At 40.2% G+C, this 21,033-nt stretch overlaps 1 long non-coding RNA gene across 1 annotated transcript in view; it reads left to right on the forward strand.

Moving 5' to 3' along the window:
- LOC113270905 (uncharacterized) overlaps nucleotides 1-21,033 on the forward strand; it is a 62,643-nt gene that overhangs the window by 19,220 nt on the left and 22,390 nt on the right. The gene's annotated exons all lie outside the window — the stretch shown is intronic.

Consider the following 21,033-nt stretch of genomic DNA (forward strand, 5'->3'; position numbering starts at 1 on the left):
ATCTATATTTATCAGAGGAATTGGCTTGTAGTTCTCTTTTTAGTGGTGTCTTTATCTTGTTTTGGTATCAGGGTAATGCTGGGCTCATAGAAGGAATTTGGAAGTTTTCCTTCATCATGTGTTTTTTGGAATAATTTGAGAAGAATAGGTATCAACTCTTTTTTTTTTTTAAGGTATCAACTCTTTAAATGGTAGAATTTGCATATGAAGACGTCTGGTCCTGGAATTTTGTTTTTTGGGAGTTTTTGGATTAGTGATTGAATTTCTTTGCTGGTTATTGGTCTGTTCTTATTTTCTGTTTCTTCCTGTTTCAGTTTTGGTGGTTTATTTGTTTCCAGGTATTTATCCATTTCTTCTACGTTGTCCAATATGTTGGCATATAGTTTTTCATGATATTCTCTTACGGTCCTTTGTGTTTTTGTGGGGTTGGTTGTTATTTCTCCTTTCTCTTTTGTGATTTTATTTACTTGGGCCCCTTTTTTTCTTGATAAGTCCGGCTAGAGGTTTATCAGTTTTATTGACTTTTTTCCCCAAGAACTAACTCCTGGGGGTGCCTGCTTTGCTTGGTCAATCAAGCGTCTGACTCTTGGTTTTGGCTCAGGTCATGATTTCATGGGTCTTGAGATCAAGCCCTGCATCAGACTCCACACTCAGTGGGGAGTCTGCCTAAAGATTCTCTCCTTCTGCCCCTCCCCCTAGTCATTCTCTCTCTCTCAAATAAATGAATACATCTTTAAAAAAAGGGAAAAGACAAAAAAGAACCAGCTCCTGGTTTCATTGATCTGCTTTATTTTTTATTTTTTTTTAACTTCTGTATCATTTATTTTTGCTGGTTTCAGGTTTTGTATATTGTTTTCTAGCTCCTTTAGGTGTAAGTTTAGGGTGTTAATTTGAGATTTTTCTTGCTTCTTAAAAAAATACGTATTTTTAAAGATTTATGTATTTATTTGAGACGGGGGGGAGCGCACATGAACAGGCAGAGGGGTAGAGGGAAAGAATCTCAAACAGATTCCCCGCTGAGTGCACAGAGCCCAATGTGGGGCTTGATCCCACAACCCTGAGATCATGACTTGAGCCGAAATCAAGAGTCGGATGCTTAACCAACTGTGCCACACAGGTGCCCTTTTTCTTGCTTCTTGATGTAGGTTTGTATTGGTAAAAATGTCCCTCTTAAAACTGCTTTTGCTGTATCCTCAAGGTTTTGGACTATTGTGTTTTCATTTTCATTTGTTTTCATGTACTTTTTAATTTTCTTCCTTTATTTCCTGTTTATTGTTTAGTAGCATGTTATTTATTTATTTTACGTTTTATTTATTTATTTATTTATTTATTTAATTTATTTATTTTTAGTAATCTCCACACCCAGTGTGGAGTCAGGCTCACAACGCTGAGATCAAAAGTCACATGCTCTTCCGACTGAGCCAGCCAAGCTCCCCAGAAGCATGTTATCTAACCTCCATGTATTTGTGGGCTTTCCAGATTTTTTTCTTGTGGTTGACTTCTAGTTTCATAGTATGGTGGTCAGAAAGGTGCATGATATAATTTTGATCTTGAATTTGTTGAAGTTGTTTTGTGGCCTATATGTGATCTATTCTGGAGAATGTTAATTGTGTGCACTTGAAAAGGATGTATATTCTGCGTTTTAGGATGGAATATTTTGAATATATCTATTAAATTCATCTGGTCCAGTGTGTCACTCAAAGCCATTGTTTCCTTGTTCTGTTTAAGATGTTCTGTTTAGATGATCTGTCCATTGATGTAAGTGGGGTGTTAAAGTCTCCTATTATTGTTTTATTATTACCAATTTGTTCCTTTATATTTGTTATTAACAGTTTTATATATTTGTATGCTTCCATGTTGGGTGCATAAATATTTATAATTGTTATATCTTTTTGGATTGTCTCCTTTATGATTATGTAGTGTCCTTCTTTGTCTTTTGTTACAGTCTTTGTTTTAAAGTCTATTTTGTCTTATATAAGTATCGCTACTCTTGCTTTCTTTTGACATCCGTTTGCATGATAGATGTTTCTCCATCTCCTTACTTTCAATCTTCAGGTGTCTTTAGGTCTACAGTGACTCTTTTATAAGCAACATATAGGTGGGTCTGGTTTTTGTTTTTGTTTTTACATGTGGCCTCTTCTCTCTTTAGTTTTGGAGTTTGTTCTGTCACTCTTCAGGTCGATTCCTAGGGTATTTAGGATGATTTGATAGTTATCTCATTGTGTTCGTGGGATGAGGTGAGCTTAAGGTCCTCCTACTCTGCTGCCATCTTCCTCTCTTCCTGATGTTGCTTATTAAGACTCTTTCCTAGATGGGTCGTGTTTTTTGTTTGTTTGTTTTTAAAGATTTTATTTATTTATTTATTGCGAGAGAAAGCAAGAGGATGAGTGGGGTAGGGGCAGAGGGGAGGGAGAGTGAGTATATCAAGCAGACTCTGTGTTGAGCGTGGATCCTGACATGAGGCTCAGTTTCACAATCTTGAGATCATGACCTGAGCCAAAACCAAGAGTCAGATACTTAACTGACTGAGCCACCCAGGCACACCTGGGTCATGTATTCATTCTGTCACCCTATGTCTTTTGAATAGAGCATTTAGTCCCTTTACATTCAAAGTAAGTGTTGATAGGGGCGCCTGGGTGGCACAGCGGTTAAGCGTCTGCCTTCGGCTCAGGGCGTGATCCCGGCGTTCTGGGATCGAGCCCCACATCAGGCTCCTCCGCTAGGAGCCTGCTTCTTCCTCTCCCACTCCCCCTGCTTGTGTTCCCTCTCTCGCTGGCTGTCTCTCTCTCTGTCGAATAAATAAATAAAAAATCTTTAAAAAAAAAAAAAAAAAACAAAGTAAGTGTTGATAGTTAAGTACTTATTGCCATTTTATTACTTGTTTTATGGTTACTTCTGAAGATTTTCTCTGATCCTTTCTTGTCTTTTTTCTTTTTCATGGTTTGCTGGTTTTCTTTAGTGATATATTTGAATTTCTTTCTCTTTATTCTTAGCATATTTATTAGTGGTTTTTGATTTGTGGTTGCCATTATGTTTATATATACTATTTTCTGCATATAGCAGCGTGTATTAAGTTGATGGTTATTTCAGTTTCAACCAGTTCTTTACTCCTCTCCTCCCCATGTTTTAGGTATATGGTGTCATATTTTAAATCCTTTTATTTTGTGAGTTCCTTGACTGATATTTTTACAGAAATACTAATTTTTACTGCTTTTTTGTTTCTTACCTTCATAGTTTCATTTTTTTGGTCTTTCCTTTCCACTTGGAGAGTTCCCTTTAATATTTCTTGCACTAATGGTTTAGTGGTCATGAACTCCTTTAGTTTTTGTTTGTCTGGGAAAGTATCTCTATTTCTATTCTGAATGATTGTCTTGCTGGATAGAGTATTCTTGGTTGCAGATTTTTCCCATTCAGCATTTTGAATATATATCGTCCTACTGCCTTTTGGCCTGGAAAGTGTCTGCTAAAAAATCCCCTGATGGCCTTATGGGGTTTTCCTTGTATGTTACTGTTTTCTTTTGTCTTGCTCCTTTTAACATGTTTTCTTTATCAGTCTATTTTGCCAATTCAATTACAATGTCTTGTTTGTATCTGCTTTTGTTGATTTTGTTGGGAGTTCTCTGTGCTTCTTGGATTTGAATATCTGTTTCCTTTCTCAGATTAGGGAAATTTTCAGCTATTATTTCTTTAAAAAGTTTTCTGCCCCTTTGTCTCTCTATTTTTATTTTATTTATTTATTAACATATTTATTTGAGAGAGTGAGAGAGAGAGCATGGGAGGGGGGAGGGTTAGAGGGAGAAGCAGACTCCCTGATGAGTGGGGAGTCCAGTGTGGGGCTTGATCCCAGGACTCTGGGATCATGACCTGAGCCACAGACATATGCTTAACCAACTGAGCTACCCAGACACCCCCCCCTTTAAAGATTTTGTTTTATTTTTTAAGTAATCTCAATACCCATTTTGGGGCTCAAATCTACAACCGCAAGATCAAGAGTCTCACGCTTCACCCAGTGAGCCAGCCAGGTGTCCATGCTCCCTTTTCTCTTTGTCTGTGACTCCTGTAATATGAATGTTAGTACATTTGATGGAATCACTGAGTTCCCTAAGTGTGTTCTTGTTTTGCATAATTCTTTTCTCTCTCCTGTATTTAGCTTGCTTACTGTCCATTATTCTGTCTTCTAAGTCATTAATTTGTTCTTCTCCTTCCAGCCTGCTGTTCATTGCATCAAGAATGTTTTAATCTTGTTTATTGCACTCTTCATCTCTGGTTCTTTTTTATGTCTGTGTTAAGTGTCTCACTGATGTCTTCTACTCTTTCTCAGGTCTGGTGTGTATCATTATTATCATCACTTTCAGTACTCCCTCGGCCATGTTACCTACATCTGTTTCACTTAGATGTCCAGCTGTGGCCTTGTCCTGTTCTTTCATTTGGGACAGATTTCTTTGTCTTCTCATTTTGTTTAGGTCTCTGTGCCTGTTTCTGTCTTAGGAAGGTCAGCTCCATCTCCTGTGTTTGAGGATAATGACCTTATGAAGAACAGGTCCTGTAGTGCCCTGCTATGTAGTGTCCCCCGTTCCCCAGGGCCTGGTGCTTCCAGAAGTGTCTCCAGCGTGTGCTGCATGTGCTCTGCTGTTTTGTCCTGGCTGCCTTATCCTTCAGGCCACTCATCTGCAGAGGCTCTTTGTTGTGGGCAGTGTTTGGTCCCTGGCCTGAATGTGGTGCATTTTAAGTAGGTGTGCGCTGGTCCGCTTGTGAAATGAGACCAGTCACTACTGCTACTGGAATTGAAGCTCCGCAGTACTCCCAGGTCAGGAGACATGGTGGTGGCAGGGGTTTGGGTCAGTCTTTTGGGGGTGGGGTCCCACCACGTTGGCACTGAGGAAACGTATCTGGAGAGGGTGGTTCCACCATGGTGTGGGGCGGGGAACTTGGTGTAAGCAAGTCAGCAAGTGTCAGCACTGCACTGGTTCCCGCATGTGGCTCTTCGTTTATGCTGAGGGGCAGGGGAGGGAAATGGCATGCACCAGCTCCTTTGTTCCCAGAGGGATCTCTCCACGAGCGTTGCCTCTCTGCTGCCTCTCTGGGACTTGCCTCAAGAGGAGCAGATAACTTCCCCACTGTGTGCCCCAGGCACTCCTCAGATTGCTGTTTCTACACTGTGTGTGTGTGGGCTGTTTGCCCTGCCTTCTCTCCAAGAGCAGGGCAGTGTCCTCTGTGCTCTATCAGAGCCAAGTCTGCTGACCTTTAAAAGTCCAGGCTTTAACCGCCGCCTGTTCCAAGAACTCAAGAAATTCAGCCCCTTTTGCTTTCCAGGCCAATTGCTATGGGGATTCGTTTTCCCTGTGCATGCTCCGCTGTGCTAGTCTGTCTCTCACCCTTCTCTGCAACCCTGGCTCTTTCCCCACTGCAGTGGCCACGATCTGTTTCTTTCCCCAAACCACATTTCTACGCTTCCTACCATCTTTGATGTGTCCTCTTCTCTACTTTTAGTTGTGGAGTTGTTTCTGCCAGTCTTCAGGTCGATTTTGGGGGAATTTAGGATGATTTGATAGTTATCTAGTTGTACTTGGAACAGGAGGTGTCCCTAGGGTCCATCTATTCGTGGCCATTTTCTGTCTGGTTATTTTAATTTAATTTAATTTTTAAAGATTTTATTTATTTATTTGACAGAGAGAGAGAGAAAGAGAGAGATCACAAGCAGGGAGAGTGGCAGGCAGAGGGAGAGTGAGAAGCAGGCTCCCTGTGGAGCAGGGAGCCCGATGTGGGGCTCAATCCCAGGACCCTGGGATCATGACCTGAGCCGAAGGCAGACACTTAAGCGACGGAGCCACCCAGGTGACCCTATTTTATTTTTTTAAAGGTTTATTTTTTTATTTTAGAGAGAGAGAGTGGAGGGGGAGGGGCAGAGAGAGAGAGAATCACAAGCAGACTCCCTGCTGAGTGCAGAGCCGGATGCGGGGCTTGAGTCTACTACCCTGAGGTCATGTCCTGATACCAAGAGGATGCTTAACAAACTGAGTTACCCAGGGGCCCCTCTTTGGTTATTTTAATAGTTCATCTATCTTCCATTGACCTTGAATAGTAATTTTTTTCCTTTTATTTTGACACTTCCATCATGTTGTGTTCTTTACTTTTTTCTTGACTGCAATAGGTTAGGGTGCAGTTTGGCTTAGACCATACTGCTCTCATGGTCCAGTTTCCCATATTATATGTAACTGGTTGAGGAAGCATCGAGGCTATAGTTGTGGCTACTCGTACCACAGGTTCGTGCAAACATCTAGCAGTAATAGAGGTAATTTGGGTCCATTATACTAGCATATCCTTAAGAACGTGTTTTTCTTTTATCATAAGGGGGTTCTCTGTAGCCTATGGGATCCACTCTCCCTTTTACTATTGGGGAACTGCAAAAGTGTGGTAACCCAACATCATATTCATTTTTAAGTGCCAATGTATTAAAAGTTCTGACAGCATTTTTCAAGTAATTCAAGGCTACCTCTTGAGTCTCTGTCCATCTGACTTCCCTCTTCTTCCTAGTTATTTCATAGATAGGTTTTCATATCATCCCTATATGGGGTATATGGTGTTTCCAATATCCAAACAGTCTTATCAGTTTATGAGCTTCTTTTGTGATAGGAGATGTGATGTAATCTATCTTGTTCATGACTGGGTTTGGTATTTTTCTACCTTTGGTGAACCAAATTATGTCTAGAAATTTTACTGTAGTGTGGGGTCTGTGAACCTTATATGGGTTAATTGTCCATTCTCTGAGTGTAAGGAATTCAGTTCACCCTATTTTGACCTTAATCTGTTCTTCCACATTATTACCGTAAATAAGGATGTCATTAATAGAGGAAATAATGGTTTGTTTATGTGTTGTGTTTTCCTGAAAGGCCTGGATGTCTTGTGTTAGAAGGTGGTGGGTTTTTGCTGGGTTGTTAAGGTGCCCTTGTGGTAACATAGTAAACTGATATTGTCTGCCTTCCCATGTAAATGCAGTCACGGGTTGGTTTTCCTCATTGATTGGAATAGCAAAGAAAGTGTCAGGTAAGTCTATCACTGTATAGTAAGTTCTGGATCCAGTGGTGCTGTTGTTTGTGATAGCACCTATGTTTGGGAGTGTTCCCTCAATTTTGGGAGAGTGTTTATTTAAATTCCTATAATTTACTGGAAAGCCGTATGATCCATCTAGCTTTTTAATGGGCAAGATTGGGTGAAAATAGTAGGAACAATAATTTGTTCCTATAATAGTTCCTGAATTTTGTTCTTAACTTGAATATGTCCTCCCTTAAGATTATATTGGGGTGTATTTGTTATTTTAAATGGGGTGGGCAGTTTAATTGCAGTTGATTTTGGTATAGCTAAGGTATTCTGTGGGATGGTTATATCTTTGTTGTTTACATCTTGTACTAGTGTATCTATTCCAAGAATGTTTTCTAAATTGGGACCTACAAGGCATTTGTCCTTATGGGTGGTATATCATCAGTTAAGAGTGTATGTACCCATGTCCATAGGGTTAATTTTCCTCCTAATCCTTCAATTAGTCTCTTTTATTGGTAAAGTTTTCTAAATTAGTAGGATATCCTTTTATTATTGTTACTTGGCACCCTGTATCTAACAGCATAGTAGTATATGTAATATTTTTATTTACAGAGGGAGTTTCTATAGATATGGGTGCGGTAACATGAGTAATTGTCTCTGACGTGGGAAAAGATGGAGTCCCTGTATGGGGCCCATTCTGCCTTTCACCTATCAGTGGCATGTCTGTTTATGGGACTAGTTTTTTTTTTTTAAAGATTTTATTTATTTATTTGACAGAGATAGAGACAGCCAGCGAGAGAGGGAACACAAGCAGGGGGAGTGGGAGAGGAAGAAGCAGGCTCATAGCAGAGGAGCCTGATGTGGGGCTCGATCCCATAATGCCAGGATCACACCCTGAGCCGAAGGCAGACGCTTAACCGCTGTGCCACCCAGGTGCCCCGGGACTAGGTTTTATAATGGGGTGGTATTTACAATAAATGGGTTAGTGGGTCTACATGTTGGTTTATTCTCTTTTGGTCAGTTTCCTCTAAAAAATTGGGTGTTTCCATCTCTCTGCCACTGTAAATAGTTTCTGGGGCTCTTCTTTGGATTAAAGGTCTCCTGTATTTCTTGCACCTTCCAATACTGTAAACAGTGCTGTCTTATCCTGTGGAGGTGCAGCTGTCAGAATGACCTTTTAAATTAATTCTCTTGCTACTGTGTGTAGCAGTGAGGGTGTCTATCCCCTATCATAAATTGTAGTTAATAGTCCTAATCTCATTACATTAGTAGCTTCCCCTGCTGTTTTTCATTGAGATGTTTTACGGGGTAATGTATTGGGTATCGGCCATGTTAATCTCCAGGTTGCTGCTGTCCAGTCAGAGATCTTTGTATATTAATATGCTTTTTTCTAAGTGCTCTAAGGTGTTCATTAAATTTAGCATCAGTGGTAATGTGTTTGAGTTTCACAGTTTCTGCTCCTGTGAGGATCAGGTTGTGTCCTTTTTTGGACTATAAATGTAATAGCTGCTGGGTTTCTGTGTCAAAATCAGTTTGTTGGAATTCCATTCTAATTTTTGTCATTTCTTTTCTAGTATAAGCTCTCTCGTCAGTGATTCTGATTGGTCCCATATTATAGTTTTTTCTGTTTTCATGGGTCTAGTTTCTAGTAAGTTAGAATTTACCAGGGTCAGAAGGGTTAAAGTAATCATCATTTTTGGGGTGTGGATTGGTACTATTAGGAGCAAAAAGTTCTAGGTTTCTTCCTACTCTGGAGATTACATACTAGTACTTTTCGTCATAGTCTGTCAGGATCTGTGTTACTTAGTATTCCTAATAAGAGTGATGGAATTTCTTCCTTACGTGCTTTTTAAAAAAGAACGCAATTATTTTATAAATCATAATAAATGTATGTTATTCATGCTTGTTAAAAGACAGATTGACAAGTTATAATTTAAAATGTCCGTAATATGCTGGGTTTTGTTGATGTTTTGGCTTCTTCATAGTCTTTTTTTTTGATACATAATATGATATTAGTTTCAGGCCTATAACCTAGTGATTCGACAATTCTATACGTTACTTGATTCGACAATTCTTTTTTTTTTTTTGAAAATTTTTAAAATTTATTTGACAGAGAGAGAGACAGCCAGCGAGAGAGGGAACACAGCAGGGGGAGTGGGAGAGGAAGAAGCAGGCTCCCAGCAAAGGAGCCTGATGTGGGGCTTGATCCCAGGACTCTGGGATCACGCCCTGAGCTGAAGGCAGATGCTTAATGACTGAGCCACCCAGGCGCCCCGATTCGACAATTCTATACATTACTAAGTGCTCACCATAGTAGTGTAGTTACCATCTATCACCGTACAAAATTATTATAATATTATTGACTATATTCCCCATGCTGTACCTTTAATCCCTGTGACTTATCCATTTTACAAGTAGAAACTTACATCTCTTAATCTTCCTCAAACATTTTGCCCAACCCCCAAACCCCCTTTTAAAAATACTGTTTATGTATGAAAATAATAGCTGTACTACCATGTTTACATACTCACTTCTAAATCTTTTAAAGAGCATACAAACGTTAAAACACTGATTGATTATAGAAAGTAGAGTGGAGAGGGATGCCTGGGTGGCTTAGTTGGTTAAGCATCTGCCTTCGGCTCAGGTCATGATCCCAGGGTCCTGGGATCGAGTCCTGCATCAGGCTCCTTGCTCAGTGGGGAGCCTGCTTCTCCTTCTGCTTGTGCTCTCCCTCTCTCTGACAAATGAATAAAATATTCAAAAAAAGAGAGTAGAGTGAAGAAAAAAAACCATTAGCTATCATTTTCATTAAAGAGCAGCACTGTCTGAGAAGAATCAAATCAATTAGTAATAGTCATCTATATTGCAAAATAATACATACATAGACAAGTTAGTGATTGTACTGATTTTATTACTTTTCCTAAGCCATTTTATCTTTCTCACAGTCAACACAAAGAAATAAAACAATATAAAAAATATGTCCTCGTTATTATTTACAATAAAAAAGGTCTGCTTCGTTCTACAGGCTTGGGCTTACTGTATAATATGGAACACTTAATGGCTCAAGTGGATCAAAGTACCATTTTGATTTTGACTCGCTGAATAGAATTTCATGCGTTTTTGGTGACTGGACCAGCTACATGGGAGCTGTAATTGAAAGCATTTCTTTGGTATCCTCCGATCTCACACTAAGAAAAGACCCTACTCAAGAAAAGATAACAATCAGTCTGTCCATAAATTATATCCATAGGCTTTTTCTACTTATTTATTTATTTATTTAGAGTTTATGAGAGGGGGAGAGGGGCAGAGGGAGAGGGAGAGAATCTTCGAGCAGCCTCCGTGCTGAGCTATGCAGGGTTTGATCCCAGGACCCTGAGATCATGACCTGAGCCAAAATCAAGAGTAGTCACTTAACCAACTGAGGCACCCAGACAACCAGGCTCTTTCTTTAGTGTAAGGTGGGAGAAGGGGCCCTTTCTGGAGTACATGGACACAAGTATTGCTGTGATCTAAAGGTTGCTAGATTGATATAGTGTCTGCTATACGGAAAATAAAGTGTACATCAAAACAACTGCCAGATTAAGAAACTTCCACATCGTGTCTCAATTCTTCAAATAATTGAGCAAGTTCCTTTTCTAGGCTGATAGTCTGGTATTGACATTACTGCTGGCTATGAAACTTACCACCAGAGGTAAACGGTACAGTTGAGCCACCTGGTAGGTGTCATGGTAACAGACGATACTTTAAAAATTTTTTTTTAATTTTTAATTTTTTTTTGAGAGAGAGCACACACGAGTGGGGGAGGGGCAGAGGGAGAGAGAACGTCTCAAGCAGGCTCACACTCAGCATAGAGCCTGATGCGGGGCTCGATGTCAGGACCCTGAGATCATGACCTGAGTCGAAATCAAATCAGTAGCTTAACCGACTAAGCCACCCAGGTGCCCCGTTAACAGATGATACTTTGAGTTTTTGAAAGTCCAAGTTTGTTGTCTTGGTCTATTGCAAGGGCAAAGTAGGTAAGAAACCGGGTATCAAAGAATGCTTTGGAGCATTATCACTGGCTACTTGAACGACAGGTACTCCATCTGTAACTGACACAACAATGGCATGGAGCCCTTCAACATGTAGTGATTTCTTTATTTTATTTTAATTTTTTAAATTTATTTATTTTAAAGATTTTATTTATTTGTGAGAGAGAGAGCACAAGCAGGGGGAGCAGCAGGCAGAGGGAGAAGCAGGCTCACTGCTGAGCTAGGAGCCCAGTGCAGGACTCATCCCAGGACCCCAGGATCATGACCTGATCTGAAGACAGATGCTTAACTGACTGAGCCACCCGGTACTAGTATCTTTGGAGAGGACATTATAGGCCCAATTTCCAAGTATCTTTCTCTATTTCTGCTGAAAAACTTCTCCTTAAGTTTGCATTTGAAAGAATGGCTCTTAGGTACCCAGAGAAGATGGAGGGAGGGTAGAAAATTTACATCACAAAGGCACGGAGAAAGTACCTGTGTTTTCTCTACAGTGGTGTTTTTTGGGGGCATATTTGCCTGTTATCAGAGGTGCTAGAATGTGGGCACAGGAGCCTTTTTTTTTTTTAGCAGTTTTAATTTTTAGAAAGCCTCTCCCTCCCCTCTGTTCTTCAGTCTCAGGTGATTCTGGGCTGTGTTTACATTTCCAAATCATGATAAGATTTATAATTTCAAGGGAAAGAGAAAGAACGCAGATTCTTTTCTGAGAGTTTCAAGGTGATTGGTATTTAATATTTTCTTTCTGTTTTCTGTAGTACCAAACAGTTTGGTCTAATATTCTAATATAATATCTTTATAATATCTACAAGTATTTTGAGAGGAATAGGTGAGGTTTGGGGGTTGGTAAAAATAGGTGTGTTTTGACTTGTTTCTAGAGTAGCATTTTTGGTTTTGTATAGATTTGCAAGATAAAGACAGTTATTTCTAATTCCCCCAAAGAACTGGATTACAGCCTGACTATCTAGAGATTGATAGAGATTTAAAGTTGCTTCCGTCAGGGGGATTTTTAACTAAAATGGAAATTAAAAGACTTATGTTTTTGTAATGTCTGTGTAAAGCATTTTAATAAAAACCTCCTTTCTGAGTACGCAGTTCAACTTCGGCTTCTATCAGCCCCTGAATGTTGGCCTTTAGCTGATCACCGTAGGGTGACCTAAGAGAAATTTTGTTCCTCTATGATGGGGTGGAGTGGGTGGTTGTGAATGGTCACTAATCTAATTCGTCTCTAAATTTTCTTAAAATTTTATTTAAATTCAATTTAATTAACCTCTCTAAACTTGGTAAAATCTTCTCAAAGGAGAGATTAAAGGGCTTTATAATTTAAAGGATCTGCTGCTATCCAGGGGACATGAAATTTTTTTTGGTGGAGGTCTAGGATGCGTCTGCAAAGAATGTCTCATAGGAGTGCCTGAAGTTGGCAGAGCCTGATTACAGGGCCCTGGAAGATAGAAGCAAAATGGGCCCTACTGCCAGTCTGAGGGGCTTTTGTTCAATTAGTTTCCTGGCTTTTAGCATTTATGTGAGCAACCTATATACTTTGGGTCTCAACATTAGGCTGGTGGCCATCTAAATTTTTCAGGGGACGGGAAGTTAAAATAGGAAGATGGGGATGGATTTCAAGAAGGGGATTTACATTGGATATAGACATTAATTTTTATTTTAAGTCTAAGTTCTGTTCTTTCATCTTGTCAAAGGGGTCCCTAAGGCCAGCTGTTATACTAATAAGATAGTTGAGAGCCTTTAATTTTTTTCTTTCAAATATATCCAAATTAAATGTCTGGTTTGGCCATTGTCTGGCCATTAACAAGTAGGATCTATTAATCTTAATAGTGACTTAAACCAATAAGCCTTTTTAAGGCTTAACTGTGGACACAAGAGGCATACCCAAAGACAGTGCAAAAAAAAAAAAAAAAAGGGGCAGCCCAAACAAGGTACAGAAAGTTCACTTCCTGGGGCGCCTGGGCGGCACAGTCGTTAAGCGTCTGCCTTTGGCTCAGGGCGTGATCCCGGCATTCTGGGATCGAGCCCCACGTCAGGCTCCTCTGCTAGGAGCCTGCTTCTTTCTCTCTCACTCCCCCTGCTTGTGTTCCCTCTCTCGCTGGCTGTCTCTGTCAAATAAATAAATAAAATCTTTAAAAAAAAAAAAAAAAGGAAAGTTCACTTCCCAAAGTTGGTCTAAGAAAGCAAAGGCCTTTGTTGTACAGGTGGTAAGGATCATGTCGTGAAACAGTGTCTCTGGTCTCCCACAGAAATATGAGATGCTTGCAGTCACAGACCAGCTAATCTGTGACTTGGGCAGGTGCTAATGGAATGGGACTTTTCCAGCACTAACAAGCCACAAAGGTTGAAATGACAAAGGTTTCTTATGGGCTGGGACCTCTAATGACAAACTCCCCTGAGATCTGGCACAGTTGGGCAAGAACTAGAAGGCACCCTGGTTTTTTTGGAATTTTTTTGTTTTTTTAAAGATTTTTTTATTTATTTGACACAGAGAGAGGTAGCGAGAGAAAGAGAGAGAGAGAGGGAGAGAGAGCACAAGCAGGGAGGGGAGCAGCAGGCAGAGGCAGAGGGAGAAGCAGGCTCCCTGCTGAGCAAGGAGCCCAATGGGGGTTCAATCCCAGGACTCTGGGATCATGACCTGAGCCGAAGGCAGACACTTAACCAACTGAGCCACCCAGACACCCCAGCACCCTGTTTTTTAAATTAAATTTAAATTTTTTAATTAAAAAGTTTATTTATTTTTATTTTTATTCTAGTATAGTTCACAGTGTTATATTTGTTTCAAAGTGTACAACATGGTGATTCAACAATTCTGTATATTACTCCATGCTCATCAAGATGAGTGTGCTTTTTAAAAAATATTTTATTTATTTATTTGAGAGAGAGCACAAGTGGGGGGGGTGGCAGAGGGAGAGGGAGAAGCAGGCTCCCCGCTGAGCAAGGAGCCTGATGTGGGACTCGATCCCAGGGCTCCAGGATTATGACCTGAGCTGAAGACAGATGCTTAACTGACTGAGGCACCCAGGTGCCCCAAGATGAGTGTACTCTTGATCCTCTTTACCTATTTCACCCATCCCTCCACCCACCTCCCCTCTGGCAACCATCAGTTTGTTCTCTAAAGTTAAGAGTCTGTTTTTTGATTTGTCTCCTTTTTTTCCTTTGTTCATTTGTTTTGTTTCTTAAATTGCACATATGAGTGAAATCCTATGGTATCTGTCTTTCTCTGACTACCTTATTTTGCTTAGCATTATACTCTCTAGCTCTATCCATGTTGTTGCAAATGGCAAGATTTCATTCTTATTTATGGCCGAATAATATTCCATTGTGTATATATACCACATTTCCTTTATCCATTCATTTATTGATGGACACTGGGGCTGCTTCCATAATTTGGCTGTTGTAAATCATGCTGCAATAAACATAGGGATGGATATATACTTTCAAATTAATGTTTTCATATTCTTTGGGTAAATACCTAGTAGAACAATTACTGGATCATGGAGTATTTCTATTTTTAATTCTTTTAAAGATTTTGTTTACTTATTTGAGCAAGAGAGAGCAGAGAGAGAGAGCGAGAGAGCAGGGGTGAGGGGCAGAGGGAGAGGGACAAGCAGACTCTCCACTGAGTAGGAAGCCTGACATGGGGCTCGATCCCAGGACCCTGAGATTACAACCTGAGCCAAAGGCAGATGCTCAACCGACTGAGCCATGCAGGTGCCCCTCTATTTTTAATTTTTTGAAGAACCTCCATACTGTTTTCCATAGTGGCTGCATAAGGTACCATGGTTTTAGTTTTTTTATTTTTTTAAAGATTTTATTATTTATTTGACAGAGACACAGCGAGAGAAGGAACAGAAGCAGGGGAAGTGGGAGAGGGAGAAGCAGACTTCCCACTGAGCAGGGAGCCCAGTGCGAGGCCTGATCCCAAGACCCTGGGATCATGACCTGAGCTGAAGGCAGATGCTTAATGACTGAGCCATCCAGGAGCGCCGAGGTACCATGGTTTTAAACAGCTAATTCCAAAACACAGGGAAACACATGTTTTACCCCCTTTTGAGTAGAAAAGGCAGAAAGATGCACAGCCTATTCAGCCGTCTGCCAGATGCATAGTTGGTAGAGACCAAAGAGACTATTCTCACTGGTCATAAAGCCAACGTCTCAAGACATAAAACAAGATGAAAGGAAACCTCATCTGTTTTTTTCCTATATGTACATAACAGTTTTAGCTAAGCGTTGAGTCTTTCAGAGCCAACCTAATACCTAGAAGTATTTGCTACAGGGTTGGGGATTGTGTGTTTTATAGTGTACCTCTTTGCATGGAAGTTTCCTTGAGGTTGGTGGGTGACCTGATGTCAATCTAACCCATTCCATGGTTAATTGATCCCAATATAGGAATCTTTCATGGTGTCAGAGAGGCCGAATGTTCTGAGGTGCCAGACTCAAGCTCCTCCTTCCCAATATAGCGTTTTTGAGTTAGGTAGGAGGTGCTCTAACAGCTATTAAGTACTTTACCCATGCCCACTAATTTTGTGGCTTTGGCTTTCAGGGTGTCCATTAGCAAAGCCTTTACGTCATGTGCACGTTAGCCCACAGCAAAGCTTGTCTAAAGTGACACTGGTCTGATGAGAAAGGTGCACTCACCAGTCCGTGAGCCTGCCTTGAACAGCAGGCTTATTAGGGTCTATGCCTGCATTTTTACCCTATCCTTTTTCCTCCTTATGACAAATGACACAGCAAAGACAAAGTAAAACAAAGACCATTTCTGGAAAGAAATGGATCACTACTCTACCAAATTTACTGAGTCCGTAAGCCCAAGGAACTAGTTCTACAAATATTCTTTCCTGCTAATCTAAATATATATATAAAAGACTTTTATCACTCTTGTTTCACTGGACTCCACAGACAGATTCCAGGAGGCTGACATGTTAAGACATTTTACCTTCTCCTGGCTGTATGTCAGATGCTCAGGGATCTGCAGAATTTTTAGAGCAAATATCCAGTGGAAGTTTATCCTGCCAAGTATGGCAGCTGTTGGGGAAGAAAAAATTTACTCTTCAAGCGTCTTCTAGCTGGTCTAACAATTAAATTGACATGAGACATATTAATAGGACAAAATCAAATTTAATTACAAATGTACAGGGAATCCACACAGACATGAGATTCCAGATAGTTGGGCAAAATGAGGTGAATATGTCGTCCAGAACCAAGGAGAAGGTTATGGGGTCTGGGACTTAAAAGTGAAGGAAAGCAATTCACAGGAAGATGAAAAAGAGTAAATGTTTGGTAAATAAGTGTTTGCTGGGCCATCTAGAAATAATGGGTCACAGAGAGGACTTTAATCAAACAGGTCATGCTAGGTTCCTCCCTACCATGTCATATTATAATGTAGTTCTCTGTAATGATTACTCTCTTTCTGGAAGAAGTCCTCTAACTGTATTCTTTGAGACAGTTAGGGGGAAGGTCAAATTTTCTTCCTGAGTTCTTTGGGCATTGATTATTTTCAGCTCAAAATAATCTTCCTGCCAAAGAGGCACATCTTGGGGTGGCCTGCCCTTGGCTCCTACATGTGGAAAATAAAAAACACAGACTTAAACAAACAATGGGTCAAATTAAAAAAAAACACAAAGGAAATTGGAAAATATCTTGATACAAATGAAAAAGTAAACACAACATACCGAAAATATGAGCTGCAGTGAAAGCAGTGTGGAGATAAATTTACATTTGTAAACAGTTTGTTTATTTTTATTTTTAAAATGTTATTATTATTTTTTCTTAGAAAGAGAGCAGAGGGAGAGGGAGAGGGAGAATTCCAAGCAGACTCCATGCTGAGTGCAGATGTGGGGCTTGATCTCAAGACCCTGAGATCATAACCTGAGATGAAATCAAGAGTTGGATACTTAACCACCTGAGCCAGCCAGGCTCCCCATCATGCTCTTTCTTTCTTTTTTTTTTTTTTTAAGGTTTTATTTATTTGTCAGGGAGAGAGGGAGACAGAGAGCATACAAGTAGGGAGAGTGGCAGGCAAAGGGAGAAGCAGACTCCCCACTGAACAGGGAGCCCAATGTGGGACTTCATCCCAGGACTCAGAGATCATGACCTGAGCCTAAGGCAGATGCTTAACCCACTGAACCACTCAGTCGTCCCGCACTCTCTTTATTTCTTATGGGTCTTTCAGATACTCTATTTCTTCTTGAGTCAGTTTCACTAGTGTCATTCTAGGAATTTGTTCATTTCATCTCTGTTATCTAATTTGTTGGCATATAGTTGTTCATACTTTTTCCTTATAATTCTCTTTTTTTATAAGATTATTAGTAATCTCCCGCTGTTTACTTCCGATTTTAGTAACTTCTGTTCTCTTTTCTTTTTTGGTCAGTCTAGCTAAATGTCAATTTTGTTGATATTTTCAAAGAACCAACTTTGGGTTTCATTGGTTTTCTCTATTTTTAATTTTTCTATTTCATTAATTTCTGCTCTAACCCTTATTTCCTTTTCTACTTTGTTTGGGTTGAGTTTGCTCTTGTTATTCTAGTTCCTTAAGGAGACTGTTGATTTGATATCTTTCTTTTTTAATGTAGGCATTTACAGCTACAAGTTACCCTGTAAGTACTGCATTTAATGTTTTCGTATGTTGTCATTTTCATTCGTCTCAAAGTGTTTTCTAATTTCCATTGTGACTTTTTTCTTTGATCCATTGATTATTTATACCGTTCTTTAATTTTCACATATTTTTACATTGACCAAATTTCTTTCTGTTTTTCGTTTCCATTTCCATGCCATTGTGATCTGAGACCTACTTCGTATGATTTTAATTCTTTAAAATATACTAAGTCCACACCAAGACACATAATTAAAATGTCAAAAGTTAAAGATAAAGAGAGAATCTTAAAAGCAGCCAAAGGAAAACCATTAGTTACATACAAGAGAACACCCATTAGACTCTTAGCTGATTTTTTAGCAGAAACTTTGCAGGCCAGAAGGGAGTGAGGGGTATGATATTTTCAAAGTGCTGAAATAAAAAACCTACAACCAGGAATACTCTACCCAGCAAAGTTTTCATTCAGAATTGAAGGACAATCCCAGACAAACAAAAGTTAAAAGAATTTATCACCACTAAACCAGCCTTACAAGAAATGTTAAAGAACTTGTTTAAGTAGAAAAGAAAAGGCCATAACTAGAAGTAAGAAAATTATGAAAGGAAAAGATTGCAGTGGTAAAAACAAACATATAGTAAGATTGTAAAGGTAGTAGATCAATCATTTGTGAAGCTAGTATGAAAGTGAAAACAAGAGTAATGAAGTCAATTATATCTACAAAAATAAGTCATGAAATAGGATTCATGGCTTTGGAAGTTATTCCCATGATCTCCTTATTGACTACCAATAAATTTAGGGGAAAAAATTAGTAAAGGGATACACAAAATAAAATGATGTAAACTATGACATCATTTACATAAAATGTGGAGGGGATAAAAATGTAGTGCTTTTAGAATGTGTTTAAACTTAGGCAACAATCAACTTACTATAGCTATACACATAGGATGTTATATACCAACCTCATGGTAACCAGAAACCAAAAACCTATAACAGATGCACAAAAAATAAAGAGAAAGGAATCCAGGTATAGCATTAAAGAAAGTCTTCACACCACAAGACAAGAGAGCAAGAAAGGAACATAGAAGAACTACAAAATAACCAGAAAACAATTAACAAAATCAAAGTAAGTACATAGTTATCAATAATTATTTAAATTTAAATAAACTACATGTTCTAATCAAAAGACGTAGGGTGACTGAATAGGTAGAAAAAACAAGCCCCATCTGTATGCTGCCTACAAGTGACTCACTTCAGACCTAAAGACACCTACAGAATGAAAGCGAAGGGATGTAAAAAGATATTTCATGAAAACGGAAACAAACAAAATAGCTGGGGGAGCAATACTTGTATCAGACAAAACAGGCTTAAAGGAAGAAGTGTATTAAGAGACAAGGGTATTACATAACGATAAAGGGATCAGTTCAACAGGAGGATGTAACAACTGTAAACATCTATGCACCCGACATAGGAGTACCTAAATATATAAAGGAAATATTAACAGACGTAAAGGGAGAATTGACAGGAATAATAGGGGACTTCAATGCCCCACTTACATCAATGGATAGATCATCCAGACAGAAGTAAGGAAAGTCACTTCAAATGACACATTAGGCCTGGCAGACTTAATAGATACATTCAGAACATTCCATCCAAAAGCAGCGGAATACACATTCATTTCAAGTACACCTGGAACATTTCCCAGGATAGATTACATTTTAGGCCACAAAACAAGTTTCATTAAATTTAAGAAGATAGAAATGATATTAAGCAGATTTTTTAAAAAACAGAAACAGGCTCATAAATACTGAGAACAAACTGGTGTTTGCCAGAGAGGAGGTTGGGGGTGGGGGGGTGGAATGGGTAGAGGGGATTAGGAGGGACAAAATTCCCATTATAAAATAAATGTCGGGACACCTGGGTGGTTTAGTCGGTTAAGCGTCTGCCTTCGCCTCAGGTCATGATCTCTCAGGGTCCTGGGATCGAGTCCTGCATCGGGCTCCTTGCTCAGCTGGGAGCCTGCTTTTCCCTCTGCCTGCTGCCCCCCCCTGCTTGTGTGTGCTCTCTCTCTCCCTCTCTCTGACAAATAAATACATAAAAATCTTTAAAAAAATAATAAATGTCGTGGGGATGAAAAGTACAGCATTGGGAATATAGTTAATCATATCAGTAACTTTGTATGGTGACAGATGGTAAATTCACTTATCGTGGTGAACATTTTGTAATGTTTAGAAATGTCAAATCACTATGTTATACTGAAGCTAATAGAATATTATTTGTCAACTAGACTTCAATTAAAAAAAAAGTTTCAGTAAGGTGCTTCCGGCTGCACAGCGTGAAGTCGTGAAGTTAGTTTTGTGCCCGGAGTCCATGTGCCTCGTACTCACATGGCTTGCCTTTCCGGGACCAGTTTGCTGAGAGCCCTATGGCTGGAAACAGATCTGCCTTATAAAGCTCTTACTGGGTGCTTGCAGCCTGGTGCTGAGTTGGCCCTCCATAAGGATGGCTGCTGGGGAGGAAACTAAACTTCTGAGTCTTCTGTGACTGGGTGCTTCCTGGGTCTGGATTCCTTTCCATACCACACAGTGCCCCCTGGTTGGTCCTAGTCTCATATCCCAGCAGCCAAGGACCTGGGCATCCTTCTACTTCTCCATCTGTAGAGGCCGTGGAGCCAGGCTGCAGACTGAACACGTGGTGACTCTTCCTCTTCACTGTTGTTCCTCCTCCGCCTCTGCCCCCACTCAGGGCTCTCCCCCTCTAAGCCAGCATCCTACCTAACAGGCAGAGGTGGTCATTCCCTGAGTAAGGGGAAAATGGAAGCCAGTGGGTTGGGCTGGGAGGTGACTGCTGGGGACCTTTGGGGCCCGATGAATCTGATGGGGCAGGACAGGGTCTAAGGGTGGCCAATCACTGCAGGAGTCAGGAGCCTCGGTTGGGACTCGTGTGCTTCCCTTCCAGGGGCTGCTACCTGCCCAGCACACTGGTATCCTATACCTTGAGCTGCCAGAGTCGGGGGCTGTGGTTGGAGCGTAATGCTCATCTGAGCAAGTAGGTTTTCATAGGAGTGAAAGTAGAAGGAAAAGAAAAGGGGGTAAATGGGAAGAGGTGAGTATATGGAGCACTTCCTGACAGCCCCTGCTTAGTGACCAAAGTTTCTGGGATACCGGGTAGCTGCTGACTATGTGCCCCTCTCTTAAGTATGCATGTGTTTCTACTATGCCAGGAGGAACTGATCTGGATGCTTTCCTGGCAGTCCATGGGGAAGAGGAATGAGCCAGTTTCAAAGAGGGCCTTTTCCAGACCAGCCACCCATTAAAGGGAGGGTTCTGATTTCAGAGAATTACTACTCAACAGGCATTGCAAGGCATCATAGAGGT

This window comes from Ursus arctos, chromosome X, assembly GCF_023065955.2.
Source record: "Ursus arctos isolate Adak ecotype North America chromosome X, UrsArc2.0, whole genome shotgun sequence".
Classification (NCBI taxonomy): domain Eukaryota; kingdom Metazoa; phylum Chordata; class Mammalia; order Carnivora; family Ursidae; genus Ursus; species Ursus arctos.